The following is a 15,873-nucleotide window of genomic DNA, read 5'->3' as shown; positions in this document are numbered from 1 at the left end:
TCGGATCCCCTGGAACTGGACTTACAGATGGTCGTTAGTTGCCACATGGATGCTGGGAAATGAATTTGGGTCCTCGGCAAGAGCAGCCAGCGCTCTGAACTGCCGAGCCATCTCTCCAGAACCTTCTTTTTATTTATTTTTTTATTACGACCCGGGCATAGTGGCACATACCTTTAATCCCAGCACTTGGGAGGTTGACGCAGGCAGGTCTCTGTGAGTTCAAGGCCAGCTTGGTCTACATAGTGAGTTCCAGGCCAGCTGGGGTTACAAGGAAACCTTGTCTCAAAAAGACAAATAAATAGATAAATAAATAAATAATTTTTGTTACATTATTTATTTGTATATGGGGGGGGCATGCTGTGGCATTCACGCAGAGGTCGAACAACAGCATGCAGGAATTAATTCTGTCCTTCTACCATGTGGGTCCCAGGGATTGTTAGGCTTGGTGGCAGGTACCTTTACTCACTGAACCATTTTGACAGCCTGGGAATGCTTCCTTAGTAGGTACAGGGACTCCTTTGTGGGTGATGCAAATGTTCTAGAACTAGATACTGATGGTGCAGTCACTGTGTAAAAACAGTTTTGTTGCTCCTGAAAAATAGGGGGGATTTGTTTTGTGACAGGGTCTTGTATGGACCAGGCTGACCTGAAACTCAATAAGTAGCTGAGGGTGACATTGAACTCCAGATCTTTCTGCAGGGATTACAGGTGCATCACAGTATACAGTTTCTGTATTGCCAGGGATTGAACCCAGGGCTTCATGCATGCTCTACCAACTGAGCTATAGCCCAGCCCCTTCTGAAAAATTTTAAATATGGAATTATCATGAAATCCAAAAGACTTGAAAATAGGGTCATAAAGAGAAACTTGTACAACCGTCTTCATAGCAGCAATATTCCTTACTGGGAAGAGGTGGACACAAGCCTAGTGTGCATCAATGGATGAATGATAGACAAGGCATGTCCTATCCATACAGTGAGACATTACCCAGCTTAGAAAAGGAAGGGAATTCTGATACATGCAACAATGTGAATGACCCCAAGGGCATGATGCTCAGTGAAATGAGCCAGGCACAAAAAGACAAATACCCCACTTCTAGGAGGTCTCTATAGTAGCCAAATTCATAGCAGGTAGGCTGGTGACTGGTAGGGACTAGGGCATGGGGCAATTGAGAGTTTATGTTTTGTGGGTACAGGCTTTAAGTTGTACAAGATGAACAGGTTCTGGAGATGGAGGTAGTGACAGTTGCACAGCATCATGATCATCCTTAACCCCACTGGATCATCCATTTGAAAATGACTAAGATGGTAAGTTTTGGTATGTTGTATCACGTATGTCAAAGGCAAAGGGTCAAATGATTCTTTGTCCTATAGCTGTTAATGACAAAACCTCTGGCCTGCTGGATAGAGCTGAGAGCTAAATGAAGGTGACAGACGGCCCCCAAAACCCCTAATAAGCTCAGTCTCATGAAGTCACTTAGGAATAGTTGGATTAGAGACTAACAGCCATAATGGCTGTCCAACCCAGGGAGCAGGCTAGATGCCATCAAACATCTTTTTATCTTATCTTTCAACTGGGTGCGCTTTCAGAGCCCAGCCAGGTCCCCCTGAAGGTTGACTTTCTGGACCCCTGTGACCTCGTGGTTCTTGCTCTGTGGCCTCCTCTCTGGACCACATCAGGTAGTTGTGACTGCTCTGAATTTTCTAGGTTTTGATTGAGCTTCTCCCAGGACCCCTCAAATTGACTCTCCACTCTGGTTGTGAACATCCAGGGCTGCCATGTTGTTGGGAAATGGTTGACAAAGTTGTTCTTTGTCTGCTAGCTAAATCAGCCACTGGTTTTTAACTATAAAGTCCTTAACCTGCTATATAGAGCTAAGGGTGGACTGGAGGTGACTGCTTCCAGAACTAGTAAGCTTTCCTTTGTGAAGGTGAAGCGCTATGTAAATGGAGGCCCTGCAGCGAGTGAGGTATCTGGGGGAACCTCCAGGCTTGCTTGAGTTCCAGAGCTAGTTCTCTACCTGCCTTGCTTGGCTTTGTATATGATTATGTTAATGACTGTTCACTGCAGTGTTACCCATGGGGTCGGCAAGATAGGAACCTGTCCACAGGACCCTGCGGAAGAAACGTGGAGGTGGGAGAAGTAGGAGGAAATGGGGCAAGACAGTTCTGGGTCTTGGGGTCCCGGCACTGCTGGGTACTAATTGATGATTAGGGCTAACAGAAGATCAAGTCTTAATTTAGCCTAAGGCAGATTATTGCCCTAGAAAGTCCTCAACACCTGTGAGGGCAATGAGCTCCCCAGCTCTAGTGAGAGCTCCCTGGGCCTCCAGTAAGAGTGGGAGATAGGGGAGGGGCCTTGGAAAGAGAGATAAAGGGCAAGGCTGGGGTGAAAACAGGTGTAGAAAGGAACAAGGGCAATGGGGGGAAGGAAAAAGAGCTTGCGTATCAGCACCCTTGGCTCTACCCCCACCCCAGCATCATCTGCCACCCTTCCTGCCAGCTGGTGTTCTGGAAGCCTGGGAAGATTAAATGTCAAACTTGTCTCTAATCTGACTATTTCTAAGTGACTCTGCAAAGGGGAGCTTATTAGGGGTTCTGGGGTCTGCCTGTCATCCTCACTCAGCTCTCCAGTTTATCTGGCAGGTCAGGGACTTTATTGGAAACAGCCGATGGCAGAACTCGAAAGAGGACAAGGCAACTTTGGATCATTTGCCCTCTGGAGTTACAAATGGTTGTTAGCTGCCATGTGGCTGCTGAGAATTGAACCCAGGTCCTCTGCAAGAGCAGCCAGTGCTCTATAACTACTAAGCCATCTCTCCAGTCTGTCTGGAACTTTTTCTTTATCTAGCAAAACCGAAACTCAGCAACCATTAAGTATTCCCTCCTTGCTCCTCCCTTCAGTCCCTGGAAACTATCCCTCTACTCTGTGTGAATCTGGCTGCTCTGGGGACCTCCTAGAACTGGACTTACACAGTATTCATCTTTTACTGCCTGGCTTCTTTTACTGAGTGTCATGTCTGCGAGGATCATTCATTACTCTTGACTTTGTATTTGGAATAGATTTACATCTATTGAATTTTTTATGTGGTAAAATATGACTATGTTTCTATTTTAGTTCCTGGCTTTTTAAAAAAGTGTGTGTGTGTGTGTGTGTGTGTGTGTGTGTGTGTGTCTGTGTGTGTGTGTATGTCTGTGTCTGTGTGTCTGTGTGTGTGTCTGTGTCTGTGTGTGTCTGTGTCTGTGTCTGTGTCTGTGTCTCTGTGTATGGAGGTCTGAGGTCAACGTTAGGTGGCTTCCTCAATTGCTCTCCACCTTATTTTCTGAGACGAGGTCTTTCACTGAACCTGGAGCTCACTGATTCAGCTAGACTGACTGGCCAGCAAGCTTCAGGAATCCTCCTGTCTCCACCTCCCAAGCACTGGGATTTTAGGCCTGCATCACTGCACCTGGTTTTTACATTAGTGCCAGGGATTGAACTCAGGTCCTCATGCTTCCATGACAAGCATTTTCTTGGTGAGCTCTCTCCTTGGCCCCTGGTTTCTGGTTTGTTTGAAAAGATCCCCCTACCCAAAGTTCCTCAGACATCGGTAAAAACACATCATAAGTCAAAAGGAGAACATCAGGTGTGACCCCTGCCTGTCATCTCAGGATCAGGAGTTCAAGGGCATCCTTCGCTATATAGGCAGTTCAAGACCAGCCTGGGCTAAATCAGATCATTTCTCAAAAAAACAAAAAAGTGAAGATTGGGCCATTTCATTATTTCTGTGAGTGTTCTACATGGCTCACCTTAGTACCAGACAGCAGCTAGATTTCTCTCACCCCTCTAGCTATCAGGTTCCCCCTCCTTGGTATCACCCCAAATCCTCAGCAGGGACCCATGATTTCACCCTCTGTGCTAATAGGCATGCTATGGCCCTGTTTTTTTGGCTGCCATTCCACATTTTGTGACCTTAAGCAAAGTGGTCACTAGTTCTATAGTACTATACCCACATCAGGATGACAAGGATGACATTTACTTACCATGAGGTTTAAATAAGTCCATCGTTTTGTACAGAAAACTCAGTCAACAACTCATTGAACAGACACTCACTGGTTACCTGCTGTGGTCAGCTCTAAACCCACAGGGCGTATTTGGGAAACCACAGAGATAGGCGATTTCACCCTCTTGCAGTCACAGTTGCAGTACTAATGGGGGAGACACACAGAGACACCAGAAGTATAAGCAGGATGGAAAACAAGGCAAGGATGTAGGATGTAGAGGCTGTGGTGAGGGTGGGAAAGGATGGATGGATGCTCCTGAAAACCAAACACAAACAATAACAGTAAGATGGGTCTAAGCAACTCAGTAAGACCCGAGTAACTCACAGGCTGGGCAAAACAGGGCCATGGTGGTGCAGGTTTAGCTTATGTGAGGAGGGCGTGAACATTGAGAATCCAGGCAAAAAATATGGTTGACAAGAAGAAGCCATTGCCTCAGACCTGTGTTCAGTTTTCAAGAAGACTATTGCAAACAACTTTATTCTAGCCAATGGGGAAGTGATTGTAAAGTAGATAAATTCTTAGAAAAATGCAGCTTACCAAAACCAGAAGCATTCTGTATCTATCAGGTTCATCTCACCCACAACTTCAAAACTGCCCACAGAGATATCTTTGCTCCCTTTCTGACTCACACTAAAGTTAAAATGGATATTGAGGCGGGGCATCTTTTTTGTGTGTGAAGGGGATGGAACCCACAGCCTTGTGCATGCTAAGCAAGCACTCTATTGCTGAGCTATATCCTTAGTCTCCTGCATGTTCTTCATATCATTAAAGATTTTTTTATTTGGGGTTGGAGAGACGGCTCAGTAGTTAAGAGCACTGGCTGCTCTTGCAGAAGACCCAGGTTCAGTTCCCAGTACCCACATGATGGCTAACAACCATCCATAACTCCAGCTCCAGCAGAATCTAACGCCCTCTTCTGATCTCTGCGGGCATTGTGTGACACGGGTTCACTTAACACACATACAGGTAATACACTCATACACATAAAATAAAAACAATAAATAGAATATTTTTAAATGTTTTACTCATTATTATTACTGTGCTTGTGTATTATAGGAAAGTACGCATGATGTGGAAGCCAGAGAACAATTTTGTGGAGTCAGTTTTCTCTTTCCATCTTTCCATGGATTCTGGGGATTGAACTCAGATCACAAGGCTTGTGTGGTAAGCACCTTTACCTGCTGAGCCACCTCGCTGGCCCGCATTTTTATATACATAAATATTTTTATTGAGCTTCTGTATTCTCATACAATAGTTCTCAATCAAACCCAGACCCACCCCCACCAACCATGCCTCCCTCATCCCCACCAGACCCCATGCACTACCGCACACATGGTAAGTCCTATCTAGTCAAGCATTTGCACCCAAATGTCCTTCAGTGCAAATTCTTCCAGTAGAGTCCAGTTAGCCCGTCCAGAGATCGTGTGCAAGGCATACTCTCCCCGACCCAGCAGCAACCAGCCTCCAACAGCTCTCAGTCTTGGGCTGGCCTACCACCCATCTCTTTCTTCCCCTCTGGGCCCTTGTTCAATTGAGTCGGCATAGGTCCTGTACTCAATGCCACCATAGGCTGGCCCTCATTTTTAGCAGTAATTTTCATACCTCTTTGACTCATCCTCAGAGGTCTTTATTCCTGTGTGGCTCAATAGGGATAGCTGAGAAGCTTGAGTTCAGATTATGGAAATGTGAATGGTGACAGCTTATCACATCCCCACCCCCCCATTATGCCCACTGTGGCAGCCACATGAACACCAATGAGAACACACACACACACTTGCATTTCTTTGTGATATTTTTATATTCTACTCCAGTAAAACAACTTGGACCTTTGTGCTTTGTGTTTTGTTTTGTTTTGTTTTGTGTTTTGTTGGTTTTCAGCCCTGGTTAGCCTGGAACTCAGAGAAAGCCAACTGCTTCTGTTTCAAAAATGCTGGGCTCAAAGGTATAGGCCACCACACCTGGCAATTTGGGGGAGGGGCAGAGTTTCATGTAGCCAAGGTTGCCTCAGACTTACTATGTAGCTGAGGATAAGCTTGAACTCCTCATCCTTCTGCCTCAGCCTTCCAAGTACTGGGATTACAGGCATGTGTTACATGCCCAACTTGGCACTTTAATTTCTTTATTTTTTTCCCTTGTTTTTTGTTCGTTTATTGAAACCTCTCTCTCTCTCTCTCTCTCTCTCTCTCTCTCTCTCTCTCTCCCTCTCTTCCCCCCACACATATGCACACAGGAGGACAGAGGTTGATGTCAGGTATCTTCTTCAACCACTTTCCACATGATTTTCCCAGACAGGGTCTTTCACTGAACCCAGAGCTTGCCAATTCAGCTAGAATTCAAGCTATCTCACTCCCACCCTTCTAGCTCCGTCTCCTCAGTGCTGGAATTTCAGGCATTCACTCTCCTGCCTTTAAAAAAAATTTTATTGAGACTTTGTAATTTCATATAACAGTTCTGAATCCATGCTCCCCAATCCCTCCACAGGACTTCAAGTATTCCGCCATACATGTTAAGTCCTATCTAGTCAAGCATTTGTACCCAGATGTCGTTCAACGTAAATTCGTCCACTGGAGTCTAGTCAGCCCATCTAGAGATCCTATGTAAAGCATACTCCACCTCACCCAGTAGTCTGACTTTTTAAGATGGTGGTGGGGATGAATTCAGGCCCCCAGGTTTGCATGATGAGCAGTTTACGGACTGAGCCATACCCCCAGGCCCTTAATTAATTCTTTTTGTGAGGCACAGTCTTGCTATGTTGTCCAGGCTGTTCTGAAACTCTGGGCACAAGCCAACTTCCTGCCTCAGCCTTTCAAGTAGCTGAGACTGTAGAAACATGCCACTAAACCCAGCTTTTAAACATTATTTTTTGCTTGAAAAAGTGTCATATTCTATAGATGATCCATTTTTACAATCTAGTGCAGAGTCGAGCCTTAGACTGTACAGAATTTCCACTGTGGTTAAACTATTGAGTGCTTTACAAAGAACCTTTAAGGGCCAAGCATGGTGACACATGCCTTTAGTCCCAGCATTTGGGAGACAGAGGCAGATGGATCTCTGAGTTTGAGGCCAGCCTGGTCTACATACCAGGCCAGCTGGAGTTCCAGGGAGATGCTATCTCACAAAACAAAGAAACAAATGTTAGGTCTCTTTTAGCACAATTAAATATTTCAAATGTTTTTAAAGGTACATTCTCCCTTACATCACCAACTACATCTCAGTCCATGATGAATGCATGCAAGGGAGAAGCTGTCCCATCAAGCGGGAAGGGTTCTGCTAACCCTTACATCCAAGACCCTGAGCAAAAAGAAGTCTTCTCACATGTCCCTGGGGTCTCTGATAGGGATGTGTGAGTGCTGCCTGCCTGTTTCCTCCAGGCTGGACATGGCAATTGCAACATTGAGTCAGAACAGTTGTGAATGACCCTCCCACAAGTCCAAGGAGATGCTCAGTCAAGTACTTGTCTTGCAAGCCTGAGAACACAAGGTCAATCACTAGAACACACATTAAAAAAGAAAGTCTAGCCAGGCGTGGTGGCCCACGCCTGTAGTCCCAGCACTTGGGAGGCAGAGGCAGGCGGATCTCTGAGTATGAGGCCAGCCTGGTCTACATAGTGAGTTCCAGGACAGCTGGGGCTACAGGGAGACCCTGTCTCAAAAAGACAAAAAAAAAGTCTGGTATGGTGGCACATGCCTGCAATTTCAGCCGTACAGGAGTGGCTGGGGGTTGGCCATGACAGGTGGATCACTGGGGCTTGCTGACAAGGCCAGTGAGAAACTCTATCTCAAAAAAAAAAAAAAACAAAGTGGATGAAATCTGAGGAATGACATCCGAGTTTGACCTTTGGCCTCCATATACACATGTACCCACACATACACATATATGCTCAAACATACCCTCGTGAAAGCTTGTGGAGAAGAGCAGGGAGCTCATGGAGCTCATGATGGGAGTGCTCAGGTGCCTGCCCCAGATCTGCACAAGGCCTCCCTCCCTGAGGTTGTATAGGAAATGGAGGGTTGATGGGTGGAGGGGACTTTTCGCTGGTGTAGCTTTCCGTGAGTTATGCATGCTGTGGGTGGCACTGCTCAGTGGTACAGCTTTTTGTGAGTCACCCATGCTGTGGGTGGGACTCCAGAGGTCTAGCTATCCATAAGTCCCCCAGGGGTGTAACTGACTCTGAGTCACCACATTCCTGGAAGTAACCCAATAAACTTATTGGTTCACCAGAGATGGACTTAGATGGAATTCTTTCTTTGATCTGTCAGTGCCTTCATCAGAAGTAAATAGACACTTTTTTGTGTCTCCCCAGGAAAAGTCACATGACAAACGTTTTGTTACGATTACAATTTTTTTTTTTGGTCTTTTTGAGACAGGGTCTCCCTGTAGCCCTAGCTGTCCTGGAACTCCCTATGTAGGCCAGGCTGTCCTTGAACTCACAGAGATCTGCCTACCTCGGCCTCCAAGTGCTCCCACCATGCCCAGCATACAAATATCTTTTTAGAAATTAGAAGGAAGAGGGGCTGGAAAGATGGTTCAGTGGTTAAAAGCACTGGCTGCTCTTGCAGATGCTCCGAGTTCAGTTCCCAGCACCCACATGGTGGCTAACAGCCATCTGTAACTCCAGTTTCAGGAAATCCAATGCCCTCTACTGACCTCTGAGGTCACTGCACAGCATGGGTGCACTTACACACATTCAGGTAACACACTCATACACATAAAATAAAAATATAAATAAAATATTTTTAAAATTACAAGGAAGAAAGGTTTTTGTGGCTCACAGTTTTAGAGGTTCAGCCCATAACTGGCTGGCTCAGTTTCCCATAGGTCTGGGGCAGCGCAGACACATGATGGAGCAGGAGACTGTGGAAGACGTGGCTGCTCATGTCATGGCAGCCAGGAGCAGAAAGGCTAGGGACCTTCAAAGGTACATCCCCAGCAACTCACTTTCTCCAACCAGGCCCCACTTTCTGCCACCTCCAAGAATGCCATCAAATTCTGACTTCATCAGTAGTTTACTCCATTCATGAAGTCAGAGCCCTCATGAACCCATTGCCTGTCAGTGACTGAATCCAGCAGCTGAGGAAGAAGCCTTCAGCACAGGAGCCTATCTGAACCCTAACAATGCGGTGTGGGTCTACAACAATCACACTAATATTTTCCAAGCAAGCTACTCATTGTCACTGCTGAAAGACTATAAAAATAAAAGTGTGAGCCATGTTTTTACCAAACTTAATGCAAAATACCAATGCCCTGTATTTGGCTCTGAACTTGAAGCTGAGTTGAAGCAGGCCAGCCACTTTCTAAGTACTTTGGGCTTGGTGACACCTTTGCTTAGTGGTCCCAAATAGACTCCAGATGGGAGCAGTTGAGAGGACTCCCCTGTGCAGACCCTGTATCTTGATCTGTGCCATCCACCAATATCTCTGTGTCCCAGGCTTCCCTCTTCACATATGTATAATGTTCAGATTTGTTTCTTCAGAGCTGGAGAGATGGTTCAGCAGTTAAGAACACTGGTTGTTCTTGCAGAAGACCCAGGTTCAAATCCCAGCACCCATATGGCAGCTAACAACTGTCCCTAACTCCAGTTCCAGGGGATCTGACAGCCTCTTCTGTCCTCCAAAGGCATGGGTGCATTTACGTACATGCAGGCAATACACTCATACATATAAAATAAAAATAATAAAATATTAAAAAAAAATGCTGGCTGCTCTTGCAGAAGACCAGGGTTCAAATCCCAGCACCCGCATGGCAGCCAACAACTGTCCGTAACTCCAGTTCCAGGGGATCCGACAGCTTCTTCTGACCTCTGAGGGCATTGCACAATACGGGTGCACTTACCTACATGCAGGCAATACACGCATACATATTTTAAAAAATTTGATTCTTCATATTGTAGGATAAAGGCAAAAATAAATGAGATAGAGTATAAGCTACTTCCTTCAGTGTGAGGAAAGAGAGAGATATAATAGAATGTGAATTGGAAAATTCAATAGGAACTCAGTTTAAAAACTGTGTTCATGTGTTGCTTTATCAGATGCATATTTCCTAGTACTGTCTGTCAGATTAAGTGCATGGTGAGCCACCAGCATCTTGATTATGTCAGAAACTACTGGTGAAGCCGTAAAAAAGCCCTCCTTAAACTTTAAAAAAAAATTTATGTGTAGGAGTGTATTGCTGTCCTCCAAAAGTCCCTCTTGAAGGAGTTCCCACTGGCCAATCTGTAACAAATTAAACGTCAAAAAGAATTTATGATCAAGCTGGGTATGGTGGCTTACATTACTAATCCCAGCACCTGGGGGTTGGAGGCAGGAGGATCAGGAATTCAAGGCCAAACTCAGCTACATAGTGAGTTCAAGGCCAGCCTGGGCTACATGAGATCCTATCGCAAAGCAAAGCAAAGCAAAACAAAGCAAAGCAAAGCAAAGCAAAACATAGGATAGGAATGGATTCAGACAGCGAGTCCATGAAAGTCGCTGAGAACATTTAAAGCCATTGCTGGTGACCTTTTGCTTGCTACTGCTGAAATCTTATGCTTTGTGGGGCTTTTTTTCCCCTTCGTGCAAATGCAGCACTTTGCCTTTTGTTGGCTTTCTTCTCACTGTTCATGTTTGAACTGTCTCCTAGTGGCCAGTCTTAGTTTCGGGAACCGGGAGATCTGCGGCTTTCTCGGCTTTCGGGCGCCCTCTCCTGGCCGAGTTCCAACCGTCACAGGGCCGCCCAGGCCTCTTTCTACTCCTTTGTTCCTAAAACCTCAGTGACACAGGCCTCCAGCGAGCTCCGACCTCATTGGCCAGCAGGTGTTCTCCCAAAGCCAAACAGGCAGTGAGTGTACTGCAGGATCGAATCTGGCTTGGGACGTCCTGGGGACCACTAGGACTCTTAGCACTTCCCCAACTGCCTTGCCACACCCTGGTGGCCCCTGAGGCTAGATTCTTCTGCTTTCCTGAGCTTCACACCCTTATCTGGAGTCTGCTGGTTGTCTGCATCCTGGGTTCTTGAAAACAGACTGTAGGGAACTTGGAAAGAGCATAATTTGTTCCTTGTGGTTTTTATGCTTTTAGGAGAATTGGGTGCTTTAGGCTTTTTGTTGTATTCCTACTCTTGCCCGAACCCAGAAATCTCATGGGTTTTATTCTTTAAAAATTTTTTTAAAAGACATGAGAGGAAGAGGAGTTTAAAATGCTTGCTATGCAAGCATGAGGACCTCAGTTCGGGTCCCCAGAAACCACCTGGAATGGTGGCGTATACCTATAATTCCAGCTGAAATGGAAACTCCAGGTTCAGTGAGACACCTGCCTCACACACACACACGCACGGGTGAGTGGACCTGCACACACACACACACACACACACACACACACACAATTTTAAAAACAACCAACTGTAATCTCAGCACTCAGTAGGTGATGATAGAATGTGTAAATTGCAGGAGTGTCATAAGCTTCCTTACATAAATTCCTCAAGGTACCCAAATGGCCCAAATTGGAGGCTTGGACTTTGATCAGGCCTTATCAACTGCTCACTTCCCTGGCTGACAGAGACTGGTTACAGGGACCACTTAACTCTGCTGTGCCATAGCCTGCTCTGGCAGCCTGGCCTTATCAACCGATCACTACAGAGGCTGTTCGCAGAGTCAACTTCAACTACCCCAAGGACACTGATGCCTGACACCAGACACTGAGCAAATTCTTACAGCTGCGTTCAGCAGAGTCCCTATATAAATCCAGATTGCTTTGCTTATGGATGCTGATGTCTGTATCCATAGACAGCACCAGCTCTTTGCTATGTTCTCCTGAACTGAAGAGGCCATACTCCTTGCCTCTTACAGGTCTGGCTCTGGTTCTTATTTCTTAACTTTAAACTCTTTTTCATGCTCTCCTAAATCTAACAGGTGAAGACACGAGTATTGCCAAGAATTCCAAGTAAGCCTGAGCTACAGAGTGAGACTGTCTCAAAACAACAGAAATTGCTATCACCCATTTTTTTCTGTGTACAATTCAGTGGCATTCACATTGTCCTCATTATGGGATCTTCGTTTTATTTCATTTAATTCCATTCTACTTTAAAATTTTTATATTTTACTTTTAACGTGTGTATGTGTGTGTGTGTGTGTGTGTGTCTGTCTGTGTGTGTGTCTGTGTCTGTGTCTGTGTATGTGTGCATTAATTACTGGAGCCCACAGAAGCCAGAGGTATCAGATCCCCTGGAGCTGGAAATACAAGTGGTTGTTAGCCACCTGATGTGCATGCTGGGAATCAAACTCAGGTCCTCTGGAAGAGCAATACATGCTCTCAACCACTGAGCAATCTCTCCAGCCCTACTATTTTATTATATTTTAAGATACGGTGGCTCTGTATTGTTCAGGCTAGTCTTGAACCCTGGGTTAAAGTGATCCCCCTGCCTCAGCCTTTGTAATAGTTGGGATTATACTCATAATTTTTCTATTAAGATTAATTCACTTTATGGGATGCTTAATTTTAAAAAGTTAATTCACAGATCCTGGAAAGCAGACAAAAAACTTTTATTTATGCAACATATAGGCAATTAAAGTTAAGATTTATAAATACAATATAGGATTCCCTTTGTTTTCTATTGTTAGGGAAGAGATTTCTAACAAAAGTTCAAGGCAAATTCCACTGAAACAGTAGCTATTTATCATGGTGCAGGGACAAACGTGTTTTTTTTTTTTTATGTGTATTTCCTTTACCTGTTCTTATATACATTTCTTTATATCATCTCCTGCATATTTATGTTATATGTATCACTTTTTGACAGCACTCACTAGAAGGGATTTTGGTTGTTGTAGTTTTTGTCCTATAAATGTTTTTTCTGACTTTGGTTCAGGGAGACAAGACAGGAAGCTTGTCCCTAATAGTCCAGTTGCAGCCTGGTAAGTCTAGAGGTGCCTTTATTGCTCCTGACTTGGTAGGCTATGACCTTTCAGGTCATCGGGATCGGCTCCCATTTACGCAAGTTCTGTAAAGTGTGTGTGGGGTGGGGTCATGGATGTGCTTATCTGAATTTTACCTTGGCAAGTGACATTTCTGGTGAGATGATAATTTTTTTGGTACTGGCGGTTACGCTTAGGGTTTTGTGCATGCTAGGCAAGTATTCCACCTATGAGTTATATCCACAGCCCTGTAATTACTAATGTGGTGTATCCATGTATAATTTGGAAGGCAGCAGACTCACCTGGGATTGACCAATGCAGCTGTCGCTGTCTCTGTCTCTGTCTCTGTCTCTGTCTCTCTCTGTCTCTCTCTCTCTCTCTCCCCTCTCTCTCCCTCTCTCTTTCTCTTTCTTTCTTCCAAGTCAGGAACTATGTAGCCTCAGAATCACATGGTAGCCCGGGCTGGCTTTGAATTCTCAATGTTTCTGCCTCAGCCTCAAGTTCAGGGATTTGAGACATGCACCTGGTTTGACTGTTTCAAATCCTGCTTTTCTCAGAAGCCTAGCAACCCTTGGGAAGTGGTACAGCACATCTTTGGCACTACAATGCTTGGGCTGAGCCAGTCCACACTGGCCCAGTTCCTCCACAGACTTGAGCTCAATTTTAAAAGTATTATAGTTGAATGACTAAAAGTCAAGATTAATATGTTCATAATTCACAGTCCTCTATCAAAAGACAGTTGTGGGCTGGAGATGTGGTTCAGTGATAGAGCACTTGCCTAACATGTGCAAGGCCCTGCGTTCCATCCCAGAACCATGGCTTTTTGAAGTTCAGCCCGTTTGTCTGAACTACGACCAAAGTCACTATCTCCAGACTCCAACTTTTCTTTTTTTATTAGCACATATTCGTTGTGCAAAGTAATGGGCTTCATGATGACATTTCACATTCTATATAATTCACATTAATCATATTCACTCCTTTTTACCCTCTCTTGCCTCCTACAACTAGTTCCATTGCTCTTCCCAAATAGTCTCCCATCTATTTTCATGTCATCTTGTCATATATCTCTTTTTTTTCGATCTTTTTTTGAGACAGGGTCTCCCTGTAGCCCCAGCTGGCCTGGAACTCGCTATGTAGACCCAGGTGGCTTCAATTTCACAGAGATTTGCCTGCCTCTGCCTCCCGAGTGCTGAGATTAAAGGTGTGTACCACCATGCCTGGCTTCTATATCTTCTACACATAAGAGAAAATATGGTATTTGCCTTTCCGAGCCTGACTTATTTCATTTCATATAATTATTCCCAGTGGCATCCATTTTCCTGAAAATGACAAGTTTCTATTTTTTTATAGCTGAATCAAACTCCATTGTAGTATGTGTATAAATATCACATGTTCGTTATCATTCCTGTGCTGGTGGACACCTTGGCTGGTTCTGTAACTTGGCTATTGAGAACAGAGCCACAGTAAATGTAGGTATGTGTGGGTGTCTCCACCCATTCCAGATATTCTTCAGCATTTTCTACATTGTGATACTTTTCCCTTGCCATGTAGTGATAGCCTTAGATGTTGGTGAGTTGGGCCATCCAGTCCACACAGGTGCAACCTGTCAACTGGACAAGTGGAGAAAGAATAAAAAGAAAAGTTTCCGCTGTATGACTGTTGGAAACAGAACACTGAAGACACTGCCAAAAGTATTTCTAGACAAGTAACAGCAGTTGGCTAGCCTTCATCAGTTTCACTTGTTCCACAGAAATCCTCTGTAATATTCAAGTACCCCCTCCCTGCTTTCATGTAGCTGAGACTGGCCTTGAACTCTTCTGCTTCTAGTGCTGCTATTACAGGTGCACATCACTGCGCCTGGCTCTTTTCTTTCTTTTCTTTTCTTTCTCCTTTCCTTTCCTTTCCTTTTCTTTAGTGGAAGAAATAGAGACACTTTATTAAGCCAGAGAAATGTACTCCCAGGAGTGGGAGTGGATCAGAGTGCTGGAAAGGGCTGAGGCCCAAAAGCCTGAGACTGCAAGAGTTCTGGTCCTTTATAGGTCATTTGTATAGCACCTGCCTCCTCCACATTTGGAGATTTTTTCACCCATGCTGTTCTTTAACAAGTAGCCTGTGACGGGGGTGGGGAGTCTTCCCGTGCCATCGATTTCTTTTGTATGTTAATCTTGATGCCTCCTTTTCTCCACCTATATTACTTACTTTTTCTATTGCTGTGATAAAATACTATGTCCGAAACCAACTTATAGGAGAAAAGGGTTTATTTTGGTTTACAGATCCAGAGGGATGGACCCCATCATGTCAGGAAGGCAACACCCAGGGAAAACAGGAACCTGGCTGATCACTGTTGGGCCCCCGGTCTGGGGTACCCAATGTCCACGGAAGGTCGCACCCCAATGACTCAGTCCCAAGACCAGGAAATGCAACAGTGTCCGAAACCAACTTATAGGAGAAAAGGGTTTATTTTGGTTTACAGATCCAGAGGGATGGACCCCATCATGTCAGGAAGGCAACACCCAGGGAAAACAGGAACCTGGCTGATCACTGTTGGGCCCCCGGTCTGGGGTACCCAATGTCCACGGAAGGTCGCACCCCAATGACTCAGTCCCAAGACCAGGAAATGCAACAGGCAAGAGGATTTAATCATTTGCGCAGACGGGCTTCTGCCTCACTCGGAGAGAGAGCAGCAGCCCAGAGCTCAGCTTACAGGCTTCTTTTAAAGGCAAAAACCACAAACCAAAACCAGCAGCAGTGGGAGGGGGCCGGCAGCAGTGGGAGGGGGAAGTTTCGGGTGATTTCCAGCTTCTGCAAGGAACATGAAAAGGTTAGTTCTTTTTCAGCAGTTAGAATTATTTTTTATTTTACTTCCTTGTCCTGGGGGACTTGGTTTGAATCCACTTTAATCTGGGGGGGGGGGGTTTAATTTTGATTCAATTGTTGTTAATTTTT

This window comes from Nannospalax galili, unplaced genomic scaffold, assembly GCF_000622305.1.
Source record: "Nannospalax galili isolate Female #2095 unplaced genomic scaffold, S.galili_v1.0 scaffold513, whole genome shotgun sequence".
In the NCBI taxonomy this organism is placed as follows: domain Eukaryota; kingdom Metazoa; phylum Chordata; class Mammalia; order Rodentia; family Spalacidae; genus Nannospalax; species Nannospalax galili.
Note: the sequence above shows the minus strand (reverse complement) of the source record.